General features: G+C 45.1%; 2 non-coding genes across 2 annotated transcripts; one reads left to right on the top strand and one right to left on the bottom strand.

The window, feature by feature from the left end:
* Positions 1-818: 818 nt before the first annotated feature.
* Positions 819-925, top strand: LOC114693421. The gene has a single exon (XR_003734543.1). It is a non-coding gene; the product is annotated as a U6 spliceosomal RNA (small nuclear RNA).
* A 634-nt stretch (positions 926-1,559) lies between these two features.
* LOC114693420 lies at positions 1,560-1,666 on the bottom strand. The gene has a single exon (XR_003734542.1). It is a non-coding gene; the product is annotated as a U6 spliceosomal RNA (small nuclear RNA).
* Positions 1,667-15,059: the final 13,393 nt, after the last annotated feature.

The following is a 15,059-nucleotide window of genomic DNA, read 5'->3' as shown; positions in this document are numbered from 1 at the left end:
ACGACCAAGTACACGCCCGACCATCACTACTGCATACAAAATTTAAACATAAAAGTCATCAGAATCTCCGCCTCTATGCCTCACTATACATTTTCAAGAAACAGGGCGAATAAAGCAAATAAGCAGCATACACTATGGACCAAATCCGTAACACCACCATGGGCCGCGTCTGGGGCATACCCACAACAAGGCATTTCCTCAGTAAGTCCACAGCCTAAAAAGAAACGAATAATGACCACTGGAAAACAGAAATCCCAGCGCATCGTCATCAGACACTATGCGAGCCTAGGTTAGCCCTTGATGGCAGTAGGCGACATAAAGGACTGCTAGTAACATTTCCATATTTCCTAATGGTCGGGTAGTTGGGCATGGTTTTGTTCCCTGGTGTCTGTTTTCGAAGTTCTCATCACCGGAACTTTCAAGCGGCGAAACCACCACGCACTGGTGAGAGAGCTGTGCGGTCCGAGGCTAGCCCCTCCGCGGCTCAGTGCTCGGGAGGCTAAACTGCGCGCGATCCCGGCATGCCCCGCGGGCAGAGAGCGGAGAACTCACTGCGCTACTTAAGCGAAGAGGGCTCGCCGGCCTCTTACCCGACGTGCACCGGGCGCTCATTTGCATGTCACCAGAGGTAACCCACAAGGGTCCACGCTGCCACGACCTGCGTTCAATAGAGGTCACGAACCTGAACACGCGATTCTGGTGAAAAAACTTCCTTTTCACTCTCTCAGAGCCCGCGAACACGCGCGGATAAAGTCACCCTAACTGAAAAATTTATAAGTCGTTAGCCTTTATATAGCCCGCGGAGAGACCACATAGTCGTGCTCGCTTCGGCAGCACATATACTAAAATTGGAACGATACAGAGAAGATTAGCATGGCCCCTGCGCAAGGATGACACGCAAATTCGTGAAGCGTTCCATATTTTGCACTCTGGACTTCAATTACTAGTCTGTGGTCTTAAAGTACTTTGTTTTTGCGCTCAAGGTTGAAATTGTCTACGGCCGTTATAAAATGGGCATGAATTTCACCCGAACTGGGAACACTGCAAGTGAAAAGAATGCAACAATGTACCTTTCCTTAAATTCGGAAACCGACTTCGAATTTTCCTTCCTTAACCCAAACCCGGAGGCCCCGGGAAGTTTAACATTTTCACTTAGAAGACTTCCTGGCTTATGAATCTTTTCTGGATTTCCACTGATGCCTGGGTGAGGCCCCACAGGGAAGCATCCCGACACTCCCTCCTGGTTTTGCAGCCCAGAGTGTGCAGCAGCTACCAAGCAGCCAGCCAGCCAGCCGTTGGGATCTGTTTTCCCAAGGCCTCCCTCCGTCTCGGCATGCAGCCTGGAGGGAACTCGAGCCAGGGCTGCTCAGCGGACGGCAGCAAGCACTCGGGTCCAAATCCACGAATAAATCCGGGCATTTCAGAGTGGCGTGCTTGTGTTGCCCTGGGGATGCGGGAGGCTGTGACGGGAGGAGACGCTGCAAAAGGAAGAGGTCAAGGGTTGTGCAGTTCTTACTTCGGTCAATCTCCCTGTTTGTAAAATAGTGTAGCAGCTGCTGCAAAATATGGAACGCTTCACGAATTTGCGTGTCATCCTTGCGCAGGGGCCATGCTAATCTTCTCTGTATCGTTCCAATTTTAGTATATGTGCTGCCGAAGCGAGCACGACTTCCAGTTCTCTCTGCGGGCTATATAAGGGCCAAGGACTTAAGAATTTTACAGTTAGGGTGACTTTACCCTCCCCCCCCCCCCCCGTGTGTTCCCGGGCTCTGAGAAAGCGGAAAGGAAGTTTTTCACCAGAATCATATGTATTTTAGGCTCGTGACCTGGGCTACCGAACAGAAGTCGCGCTGGCAGCGTGGATCCGTGGGATATTAACCTCTAGGGATATGCAAATGACGCCCGGTGCACGTCGGGTAAGAGGCCTCCTCCGGAGTCCTAGGTTGGGCGGTGGGTTCTCCGCTCTCCGGGCCCGCTGGGAGGGAGGCTCGCTCTCCTCTGACTCCCGTGGGGAGCTTGGGGAACGCGTGGCGGCTGAGTCTCTAATGATCGCCTCTCCCTCCCCGCAAAAAATACGGAACGTGTGACCAACATCCCACTGTGACGTGGGAGCCCCGGGCCGGCCAGGGGATGCCTCCTCCCGAGCGCAGCCCAGCGCCCTCGGCGCGGTCCTGGAGGGAGGGACGGAGCCCGGGCTCCACGGCACCGCGACCGTGGGATGCCGTCTAGTCCCAGCAGCCCGGCTGGGCGACCACGCCCTCCCACTCTCTCCCGGCGGCCGGTCGGCCCGGTCTGCGCAGGCGCCGCTTAGGGCCAGCACCCAGGCTCTGGGACCCAGGGCCGCACCCCTTCGCAGGTGTCTGGCCGGCGCTTGCCTGTTGCCTGGCAACCAAACATCCGGAACGCAGATGGAGGGGCGGAAGCCCACCTCCTCGGCCTGAGAGGGGAATTGGGAGCATGTACAACTGTGCACTTCGAACAGCCCAATCGCTCTTGTACTTCCTTCCTTCTCTCTTCCCGCACATTAAATGACATGTGCTCTCAATATGTTAGGCCTGTGACGACGCCAATGGGTAAAACATACCTACTGGCCGGAAATAGTTACTGTAATTTTAAGCAGCAGCAAAGCCTGTGCAAGTCGTAACTGTGCGAGCTGTAAAACGAGGAAACAAAGGTCGGAGCCTCTGATAGTTGGTGGTTTCGGGATTTCTCAGAATGAAGTCGGGGCAAAGGTTCTCCTGCGCGCTTCGAAGGAGCGCCGTTCGTCGGCTGTGGCGTGGCACATACCTGTCATCCCAGGACTTGGGAGGTAACCACAGAAGAATCAAGGCCAGAGTGCCCTGCACAGCGAATGCAAGCCCAGCCCGGGCTAGGGCAGCTAAAATTCCTTCCAAGCGGAAGAATGATTCCTCCAGGGTTCACTCTGGGGAACCGGGGAGTTGGGCTGCCTTACTAAGACCCCGATGAGTTGCTCACAGGGTCACAGGTGCACATGCCCCAGAAGGCTGCAGCTGGAAAGCCTTTAGCCAGCAGGGAGGAAGACTTCCTTCCCCACAGCCGGACCGACGGAACCCCACTCTCTTGGTCTTCCCAGCCTGCAGATTCCAGCCCCTCCCCACCGCGAGGCCGCTCGTAGTTATGGATAGAGAGAGCTGCACACAACAGTGTAGGGTAGGGTGGATACTCAGGGAAGGGTCTTGCGACCTCCTCACCCCTTTAGGAGCAGGTGCAAACAGCCAAGGAGCGCAGCTGAGGTGACCTTTTGGAAGTAGGCACAACTGAATGTAGCACGATGGATTTTGTTTGGTTCACAGGATAGTCCTGCACAAAACCTCTGCAAGCTGTCTCCAAGATATAATTAATTAATTAAATGCACTATTAATGAGGAAGGAGGCATGTTATTTAATGTGACTGGAGTTTCACACCTCCCTCCTCATCATCCCACCTTTCCTCTAACTTGACACGTGAAGTAATTTTGAGAATTGTTTCATGGGCAGCCAGTTTTCCGATGCACAAAAAGGAAATCGCGTGAAGTCATATAGACATTCTGCACTGCGGAGACAAAGGCAGAGCTCAGAAAGTCCGCATGGGCGACTGGTAAGCGCAGCTTGCTTTCTCTGTGTGTAGCGCTGAGATTGTGTTCTTTCACAACTTTTGAAAAGTAATAAAAAACACTGTTCTTTCACCAAAGGAAAAAAAAGAGTGAAAAATGACGTGTCTGTTGAGTTAAATCATCCATCAGAAGCTTTTAAAAAAGGTTTTGATATACTTCTACTGCCGGTCTTTCCAACAGGCTATTTCTGGTCTCAAAGCTGTTAAGAAGTAATAAATTGATGTTCAATTTTGTGATTTGAATAAATGTATCAAAACCCTTTCATGTTCTCACACGCCTAAAAACTTTACAACTAAATGGTCTCTCATACAGAAGCACAGAACAGTTAGAAGGATGGTCAGTTACGAGGTCATGACCTTCATGTTCCTCCATGTTGTTCATTCCTTCAGAGTCAAGCTACACTCCCCAAAGATCACTTATAAACCCTTCATATTCTGAAGAGACAAGAAATGTTTACTGTATACAGGAAGAAAAACATTTAGGTTAACATCAAATCTATTGAGCAGAGAATCTTTCCAAATGTGTACAGTTAGGGTGAGCGGAAGCCCTGAGTGAATGTGTATCGTTAACATGGGCACAGCCATGTCAGACCCAAAACCTCAGACCCGTGGGAATGGCGAAGGCTTCCTCGGGTGAGGCTCAGAGGAGTGCCAGCATTAATTTATTAATTAACTTATTGCAGTAGATGACGTTTGGGGCCCAGTTCCTACTGAAAAGACTTAGCACAAAATAATGTATGAAATAATTTAAGAAAATCAAACCTCTAACTTTAAAACTGCCAGTGAAGAATCCTGGCAGTAATACCAACATGCCGCTTGGTAAATCTTTAAAGCTATAGTGCTTAATTCAAATTGGAGTTAACAACACAATTGAAGTAAAACAGGCATCGTGGCTGGTGCCTCTAGTCCCGGCGCTGGGCAGGCAGAGCCAGCTTGGATCTACACAGTGAATTCAGAGCAGCCAAAGCTATGGTGTGAGACCCTATCTCAAAAAGCCAAAATAAAAACGAATAAGTAAATAAATAAATAGCACCTACTACTGAAGTCAATGTATAACTTCAGTATTTCTGTATTTCATCTTGTAACTCTTTGTTCACTCCAAGGTTGCAAAAATACTTTCCTATGTTTTCTTCCATAATCTCTATTTCAAGTTAATGGTTCACTAGACAGAAAAGATAACTAAATTGTACCCACATGCTGTGGAGTTCTCAGGAGTCTGAAACTGAGGAGATGGTTCAGTGGGTAGAGCTGCTTGCCACGAAGCCTAATGACCTGAGTTCGATCCCCGGAACCTGCTCCATGGAGGGCTGGCTCTAACTCTCGCAAACTCTCCTCTGACCACCACATACGCACATGCCACATCCGCCCACACACGTGCACACAAAATAAATAAATAAATAAATAATGCAATAAAAATATTAAACCAAAGTACCCAAGCTCCATGTTACCTCATGAGGAAGGTTGCAGGTTGCAGGTTGCAATGAAAAAGATTAGCTTGCCGGGCGGTGGTGGCGCACGCCTTTAATCCCAGCACTCGGGAGGCAGAGCCAGGCGGATCTCTGTGAGTTCGAGGCCAGCCTGGGCTACCAAGTGAGTTCCAGGAAAGGCGCAAAGCTACGCAGAGAAACCCTGTCTCGAAAAACCAAAAAAAAGAAAAGAAGAAAAGAAAAGAAAAAGATTAGCTTAAGACAAGTTCCTGCACCAAAACATAAAGCTGGCTTGATTAAGCATTCATTCAAACAACTGAACGCCGAGGCAAGTCTGAATCACTTGTGTTCATACACCATAACATGGGAATAAATGACCCGGTTTGGGTCATTTTATTATTTTATTTATAGCTTTGAGTTTTTCCTGTGTTCTTTCATAACAGTCATAATAATATGATTATGATCATATTATTACATTTTGTTTCATTCACAAACTTAAGTAGTCTAAGCAAGGTAGCCCAAAAAAAAACATTTGAAAAACTAAAATAATCTAGAGTGAGATGGAAAATTTTTTCTTTATAAGCTACAAATTAAACAAGCAACCTTGACTGGAGTTTTTATTCCTACAATGTTCCATATATTGACGATCCAAGAACTTCATAATAGTGCATAATGATTTTCATCTCAATATTAACTTGATAAACCATATTTCAGCGGGCAGTGTTTTTAACTGGGTGCACTTGTTAGGCTAGAGTGTCCTACTGTGTAGACAAAGCATGGTCAGTGTCTGCTACTGTACTTATACGGAATTTTTTGTCTATGGAGGCAAAACTTCTTCTTTCTATAGTATACATATGGATAACATTTTCAGTGACCCAGACCTTTATTTTCTTGTGTTTGTGATAAACCGCATCATGGAAATGATACGCCTCTGAGTAGTGTGGTGCTCCGCAGGTGTTAATGAGAAACACACAGGCAGATAAAACAATGCCAATAATGTGTTTGCACCGAGCAAAAGCCCAATGATTTCAGATCGGGCTGCACACATAAAAGTTTAACATTAATTTGAATAACCCAAACTGAAACAGAACGGAAGCAATAATCATAAGATTTAGTCTATGATTGCTTTTGAAACGTTGTAAAAGAGTAACTTTCAGTATCTACTAACTGCCTTCCTGAAATCCTACCTTCTCAAGCTTCATGCATAGCAGACCAGAAAACAGAACACAACACGGTCCCCTCCCCCAACAAAACCCCCAAATAACAAAAACCAGAACCACCGGAGAGATCCCGTCCTCAGGCGGCTTTCCCTTCACAAACCTGTCTGCCTTGTTTTGTGGAGAAAGAGAGCATTTCCGAGGACACAGCCCAGGAATTCGTTTCTCTCTTGAAACAGTTGCTGAAATAATGGGCAAACTGAGAAATGTGGCTTCTTCCTTGTTTTCAGCAGTCCAAGACTCTGAAAAACTTGTTAATCTGGTCTTTATCAACACAGAGCCAAACTGTAATACAAGACAAAAACTGAAGAAAATAATAAGAGTTCATTATCAGAAATGTATCACGAATAAGTCAAGATGGGGCTGGAAAGAAGGCTCAGCAGTGAAGAGCATTGGCTACTCTTCCAGAGGACCCAGGTTCATTCCCAGCATCCACGGATGGCTCACAATCATCTGTAACTCCAGTTCCAGGGGATCTACCTCCTCTTCTGACTTCTGAAGGCACCAAGCATGTGGTGCACAGACAGACAGACATGCAGACAAAACACACATACACATAGAATAAAACAAATCTAAAATATGTTAAATAATAAATCAAGAGATGTTTCTACATTCCAACATTAAAAATATGTCAAAATATGGGCAAAGGGTTTGAACAAACACTTCACAAAAATATACATAAATGAAAATCAAAATAAGACAAGAACAAAAAAATGAAAAAAAAAGACATACAAATGGCTAACAAGCAAATGAAAACAAATTAAACACCATTAATCATCAGAAAATTACTAATGTCTACTGAATACCATTGCACAGTCCTGAAATGGCAAAAACGAAGAATAACCAACACCGAACTCTGGCAACCACGCAGAGCAACTGCAGCTCTTAGGTGACATTCTTGGGGCCAAGTGGTACATTTTTGAAGAATTGTTTAGCTTTTCCTATGTTCGTGCTAATTGTCAACTTGGCAGAATCTAGAATCTTCCGGAAGGTGGGCCTCTGGGGGGACTCCTGTGGGGAATCATCCTGATGATATTAGTTGATGTGAGATCCATTTTCATTGTGGGTGCAACGGTTCCCTGGGCAGAGATTCGGACTGTGTAGGGGGGATTCCTGTGGGGAATCATCTTAGTGATATTAGTTGATGTGAGATCCATTTTCATTGTGGGTGCAATGGTTCCCTGGGCAGAGATTCGGACTGTGTAGGGGGGACTCCTGTGGGGAATCATCTTAGTGATATTAGTTGATATGAGATCCATTTTCATTGTGGGTACAACCATTCCCTGGGCAGAGATTCAGAGTGTGTAAAATGGAGAAAGCAGACTGAGCAATTCACTGCTGTTCCTCATTGTGGATGTGACGTGACCGGCTACTTCAGGCTCCAGCTCTCCGCACTTACCTTCGATGGGCCTTGAACTGCGAACTGAAATAAACCCTTTCTCCTTAAATTACTTTCACCAGAATATTTTATCAGAGCAATAAGAAACTGAGATATCTTTATCTTACAAAGAAAGGCATATTGTGACCCAGTAGTTTCCAAATATTTATACAGGAAAAATTAAGACTTAAGTCCACAAGGATTCATACAACAAGGGGAAAGACTGTGACATATTAACACAATGGAATGCTATTCAGCAGTAAGAAGAAACACACTGCTGATAGGAACAGAATGGACAGATTTCACAGGCCTGGTGCACAGAAGAAGGCGATTGAAAGAGGTTGTGGATCATGACTCCATTCACACACATCTATGAACAAGGCCAGTCAGCTGCCTCAGTGACTAAAGGCACTTACTTGCCACCCAGCCTGACAGCCTGAGCTCTGTCTCTGGGATCTACGTGACAGAAGGAGACAACCAGTTCTGACTCCACACGAGGCCATGCCGGGCATTCCCCTCTTCCCACCCACATGCATAAATAAACGCAAATCATGCTGAAATCTATAAATAAGCAAAGATAATCTAATAGCAATAGAAATTGAAATAGACTGGGTAGAGGGAGGAAGGGTGTCTGGACTACAAAGAGTTATAGGGAGGGGAACTTTCTAGAAGGATTTAAAATTATTCATCTCCAACAGCCTGTAGTTTGTCAGAGCATTTCAACTGTACACTTGGACTCTAAACATCGACGTGGTCACTTACACTGCCCAAATACTATGCTTAGGTAAAGAAAAAGATTCAAACTCAAAACTGCTGCTCCGGTCTATAACCCAGGCGTTCTCTGTTCCAAACAGTTAAACCATGGTTTCTGGGACTTTAGGTCTATCCTCTCACTACATACATATCGATTCCACACAGCTGGTAGACATCTTGACTGTGGACATTTCAGTCAAGTTGAGTTGAAAAATATCTCTGTTGGTGTTGTTAACTGAGTACTTTGTAACTAGTGTTAATTACTTTGTTTACCAAGTACCTATGTGTGGACAATGTTCTTGGCCCCAGGGTACAGCAATGATCAAGTCCCTATACCTCTCGCCTCACAGAGTGAGTAGAAGAAACAAAGAATGAAGAGATATGCAAATGAAAGAGTAGATAACTCCAGATGTCCAAGAACACAGTGAAGATGAAACATTTCAAGAATGAACGACGTGACTGGGTTTTACTCCTGGCTGAGGCAGGGTATGTGAGTCACATGTGTGTGCATGTCAGATTATCCTATGTTTAGCTCCCTCGTGAGCACAAAGCCCAACTCTTAGAGTCTTTTATTCTCACTGTGCTGTGAAAAACGCTGTTTCACAACTCGAAGCCATGTTTCGCTTGTGCAAGTTTATTTCCTCACAGTCTTTGAGAAAGGACAAATTGACGGTTCCTCAGATCATTAAACAAAAGCTTAAAGCACAGGAGTTTGTATTGAGAGAGAAAGCACAGGATATCATGCAGATCCACCGTGTCCATTTTACCGAAACTTCCAATTCTCCTCTGGGTTTAAAGATCTAAGGAGTGACTCTAGTCAAAAACGTAGGAATTTCTAAATCTGTTAGTTCGAAGTGCCCGTGGAGATGAGACCACACACCAACTTCGTGCACCACATCAGACATAGGACAGGGGGTAAACATTTCAGGCTCTAAAACTCCGATAGCCCTCCGACACTGGAGTGGTTTCAGTCTTTCCGGTGATCCACAGATCACCAATTTTTAAGCACCTGTTATATATGGCTATGATAGCATTGTTGCTTTTAATCTCTTTATTTATTTTGGTCTTCATCAAGAAAGGGACAGAGGATTCAGCCCCTTAGAGGTTTAGCTATGCTGGACACCAGGGAAAAGGCAAAAATTGTGGTAATCTCAGGTAAGATTGCAAAGCATGTACAGACCCAGTTTTGTTCTTATTCAAAGCCAACGACTGTACAAACTAAGACAGGTGAAATTATCTCCTGTGCTTGTGCTTTCTACAGTGGACTCAGGAATACAGAAAAATATCCAGAAAAATAGCACTGCTTTTCTTTCTAGAACTCTGGCAGTTTGGGAAGGACAGTGAGCATCTTTAGTCACTGTCTGCTCGGAAGCAGAGCCCTGCAGAGGACAAACACAATCTGTCTGGTGCTTTCCTCACTGTAAGAATGGAAACCAAAGCAGGAAACCTGGGTTGTCCTTTCTGGGCTCATCTTCTAGCATTTCCTCTGAACCAAACAATGCACGTGGGAGAGACGCCAGTGCTGATTGTCAGCTGATTCGTCCTAGACAAAAGACTACACTTGTGTTCGTTTGCCTTAGGAAATGGCCACAGAGGTGACAGTAACTCTTGAGAAACTGTGAGGCAGGGATGTAATGAATGCCAGGAATTGACTTGAGGCAGACAACTGTGCATTCTTGACACTTGAACAGAACAGAAACTGGGGGGTCTTTATGTAAAAGATTATTTACATCAATATTAATAGTTAAGAAAAAAGTAGACAGGGGTAAGTTACACAGACAGAAGAGGAGGGGGAGGAAGAGAAGGAAAAGGTCTCTTTCTCCTCCATACTCTGAGACAAGATTAATAAGTGTCTCCTGGGCTGGAGCTCCTTGATGGAGTGCCTGCCTCACATGTGGGAGGCCTGTATTCAATCCTCCGCACTCTAAAGGCCAAAAACTCTTCTCTGTCGATTACATGATTCTTAATCTGTAGGGTTGTTAGGAACACAGGCTTGCGGCTGGATGTGTCAGAATTTGAGGCTTGGCTCTGCCATTAGATGGTGGTATCCAGCAGTCTATGGTTCCTGGAGTTGAGAATAAACCAACTCATAATGCTGTTGTAAGGTTAAAGTGAGACCATGCACGCAGTGTGCCTGGCTCACAAAAGATACTCAAATAACTGTTGTTTCATTTGCTCTCTCCTTTCTGTATGGTTCTTATCACCCAGTGCTTTGTATAGCAAGGGACCTGGGTGTGTCTTATCTTTTCTCCTCATTGGACTTTAACCTCTGTAATGATAGAGACACCAGCTTACTCATTTCTGTTCCTCTGAACATCGTCCTTAGACAGAGAAGGCTCTTGACAAACTATATGTTAAATGTTACTTTTTATAACCCAGCAGCACTCAGCCTTTTAATGAATAAAATCATCCCCAAATTCCCAGTCAGCTCCCTCTTCATTAGGTGGGAAGCTTTTATTTATTTTTTTAAATGTATGTATGTATGTATGTATGATGGATGGATGGATGGATGGATGTTTTCTGAGACAGGGTTTCTCTGTGTAACAACCCTGGCTGTCCTGGAACTCGATCTGTAGACCAGGATGGCCTCAAACTCACAGAGATCTGCTTATCTCTGCCTCCCAAGTGCTGTGATCAAATGTTTGGCCACTACACCCAGCTAGGAAGCTTTTTGTCTTTCTGGACTGTTTGATTAAATCAGTAGCCTTTCTACTTCAGAGGATTTAGCAGTCCGTTTTCATGATTCAGCTGAGGCTTATTTCTGTCCTGATTAGCTTGTGATATGCACCTTTACCCTATCCTGAGAAATACAGAAGCAATCCTTTCTTCTTGTCACCAGAACACCCATGATCTGCAGTGACAGACTTTTAGCATGGTTGCCCACAGACGCTACCCGGTCACATGCTACACAACATTTGCCAGAGAGACCCATACACAGCAAGGGTCTCACAAGATTATAAAGTGCCTGGATCAGGGACATAGAGCTGGAGATGCGAAGAGAAAAGGAATGAGCAGGAGAATTAAAAGTAACCCCAGGAAAACTCACAGTTGACGGGGTTAGGAGAAGCTTTGCAGACCTCAATGAACCCTTTAAAAAGTGAAAATGGGACTGGCAAGATGGCTCAGTGGGTAAAGCAGCTTGCGGCCAATCCTGAATGCTGCCAATCCTGAACGCCTGAGTTTATCCCCACACTGGGAAAGGAAAGAACACCTACAAGCTGTCCTCTGACCTCCACACGTGCATGCGTGAACACACCACACACACAAATGAATGAAATTATAATTGTGTAAAAATGTAGAAAATATGGAGCCGACCGTGAAACATCTTCAATAGCGAGAACACTCAGCACCGCACTACCTACTTAGAAGCAAACCTGGAATGGAAAGAAACATGATCCCAAGAGAACCACAAAAGACAGATTTCTGAAATGGCACCTCCTCACAAAAAGCCCCAGGCACACCCTTCGGGGAATGTTACGGAAGATCTTGTCATCCAGGAAATGAAAACTCCATTTGTGTTGCTGCTTGAACCTTTCAGCAGGGCAACATGTGGGGGTGGAAGTCGGTGATACAGATCATCCCTGCTTTAAATAAGCCGAGGCTAATCTGTGTGTTTGTTTCTTCAAAAAAAAATGTTTTTAAATCATAACTTCTTTATTGGTTTTTGGGATTTTCACATCATGCACCCTAATTTTACTCACCTCCCAGTCCCTCCATGTCCGCCCCTCACCCCTGCAGCGCACCCCCCAAAGGAAAATAAAAAAATTAAACCAAAGCAAAACAAAGCAAGAAACAAACAAAAATAAGAATAAAACAAAACAAAATAAAAACCCCTCTTCGCTTCTTCATCTTTCCTGCCTCTCCAATTCCTCTTCATTCCTCCTGGTGGCATTGGGAGCCACGGTGTGTCACACAGTCTACCCTTTTGTCCAACCAGCTTTACTAGCAAGTGTTCATTGCGGTGAGTCACTGGTCTGGTTCAAGGCCTCTGGTTTCTGGTTCACTATCATCACTGGATCCCCACCATCAAACTCCTCTGGGAGTTTCCGAGGCTACCCCTAGTTGTCACGGAGATCCTGCAGGTATCTTCCACAGGACCCTTCGCGAGCTCCAGCAGGTCCTAGACGGGGTAGATGTTAGGGTGGGCCAACCCCAGGCTCGGGTTGTAACTAAGCTGTTCAGTCCAGGCCACTGGGACCACCGGCCTGGGGCGAGGGGCGGAGCCAGCTCCCCTATGCCCATGCCTTCTAGGTCAGTTCTCCCTCACCTGCGGTGGGGGGTGGGGCCATCTCTCTGGCTGCAGTGTCCATCAAGAAGCAGGACCAGCTTTCCCAGGGCCAGTGAAGGGCAGGGCCAGCTCAGCATGGCCCTCTGATTTCATCACACGTGGTTCCTATGGCCTCCTGGGGTGACATGGGCCACAGACTTCAACATAGACCCCAGCTACATCAGGACCATGGACCCAGACATAGCCTCGGCAGCAGCTCGGGCTCTGACAATATCGTGGCTCCCGGTGGAAGGGCAGGCCACTCAGATCAGGGTGCTCTGGCTGTGGCATGACCCCGGGACACCATCAGGACACAAGTTGCTGCCCCAACCCGGGCTTCCGTGAGACCTTTGGTGGCAGTACAGACCTCAGACCTCAATCCAGGCCACAGCAGCAGTAGGACCATGGACCAGACCTGGCAGCAGCCGAGGCTGGACGAAAAAAGTATTTTATTAATTATGATAGAAAAGGTCTATAGAGTCGTGATATATTGAAAGAAAGGATGTTTTATACAACATGAATATGTTTTAAGATTTCTTTTATTATTTATGTGTACTTGTATGCAGCTCTGCGTGTTTATGCACACACGTGTGTATGGATGCCCACAGAGGCCAGCCCAAACAATCCATATATTGGAAACTAAGCATTTTTCAAAGAGTCCAAAGTTTTTAAAATGCAAAAGTTTATAAAGTAAAAATAAAAATTATAAAAGTAGGCCTAGAGCAGTTAAGAGTGTACTACTCTTGCAGAGGATCTGAATTTGGTTCCCAACACTCACATCAGACAAGCCCATAATCACCTGTAACTTCAGCTACAGGGGATGCAACGCCCTCTTCTGGCCTCCTCAGCACCTGCACTCACCATACACACACACACACACACACACACACACACACACACACACACACACAAACACACGTAACAAATAATTTTCAAAAATCAAAACTTTTTTTTTTCTTTTTTGGTTTTTTGAGACGGGTTTCTTTGTGTAGTTTTGCGCCTTTCCTGGAACTCACTTGGTAGCCCAGGCTGGCCTGGAACTCACAGAGATCCGCCTGGCTCTGCCTCCCGAGTGCTGGGATTATTAAAGGTGTGTGCCACCAACGCCCGGCTTTCAAAACTTTTTTTTCAATTAAGAAGGCAAAAGTACTTTGCTATTAAAGAAAAATGTAAACAAATGTAGTGTGGTCGGAGTGAAAAGTCTACACAGGACACAGGAGTGACCTCAACCTTCACATCCACTCATGTGCTCAGTGACTCAGCTAGAGAAACTCTGACTCCTACAAGCTCCATTTATGGGAGCACCCTGCACAGGTAAGCCATGTTTGACCTTTTACACTCTGTACCTTTTCTGTGTGTGGATGCACACATGTACAGATACTAACCCTCATGTTTTACTTACCTATGGTATTCAGAAAAAGAGCATGCCGTATAGATTCTCAGAATAGATGCCGTCGCCTATACAATATAGCCTAGATGTATTGTTATCCAGGCTTATAGAAGTAAGTACACGCCACAAAGTCACAACTGTATTGTTTCTCAAAAAAAAAAAAATCCCTTTTTGTTGGAAAGGTGTATAGGAGTCTGTCTCATTAATTCTGCTGGAGTGTGTAGGTTTGTTCAATCCCTCTGAAAACTGTCACGATCTGTTAGAAAGGAACACACACACACTGGTCCAGCAATACCACACCTATGTCTTTACAACCAAATACTGCATTGTGTCAGAATCTTGAAAACAAAACACTGATCAAAAGAGGCCAAACAGAAATAGATATTTCTTTTGTTAAATAGCCTGTTCTGCTTTTGTGACTTCTCAAAAAGAGGGAAATTTTTACTCGGGATGGCCATTGTCTCTGAAGAAGAATGTCGGGGAAAGACAAGACACGGAGAGACTACGGAACTATTCGGTTCTGTTGCCCGGGTGCTGTATACAACGGCACATTCATTTTTCAATAAATAGACCACACACTTCTCATTTGTGTACTTTCATATGCTTTGTACTTCAGTAAAGTATTCATTGTTAAAAAAAAAAAAGACCAGCTAACTACTTGTAATAAATAGCATCTCATCCTTTTTCATGCACATACACGTTTCTATTTTTCTATTTACTTTATTCCGTTTTCAGGCACTTCTCCACTCTTTTCCTGGTTGGAAGTGTGAGGTTAGAAGCTGAGTGTTATTTGTTCTTTGGTTTCCTGATAATAAATACTGCATTGAAATGAAAAAGTAGTATATTAAAAAGCTTTACAAGAAATTGTAAGCAAAGCTATTACCAAACAATTACTTCTGACTCACCTTTGCCTACCAACAATACCCTCTTCATCATGTTTTTATTATATTCATGAGATAAATATTCAAAAGCTGTGAGGATCCCATCACTGTTGCTGTAGAAAACAACTCTTTTT

The sequence above is a fragment of the Peromyscus leucopus genome, chromosome 14 (genome assembly GCF_004664715.2).
Source record: "Peromyscus leucopus breed LL Stock chromosome 14, UCI_PerLeu_2.1, whole genome shotgun sequence".
NCBI classification, from domain to species: domain Eukaryota; kingdom Metazoa; phylum Chordata; class Mammalia; order Rodentia; family Cricetidae; genus Peromyscus; species Peromyscus leucopus.
Note: the sequence above shows the minus strand (reverse complement) of the source record. Positions and strands in the feature narration are given on the sequence as shown.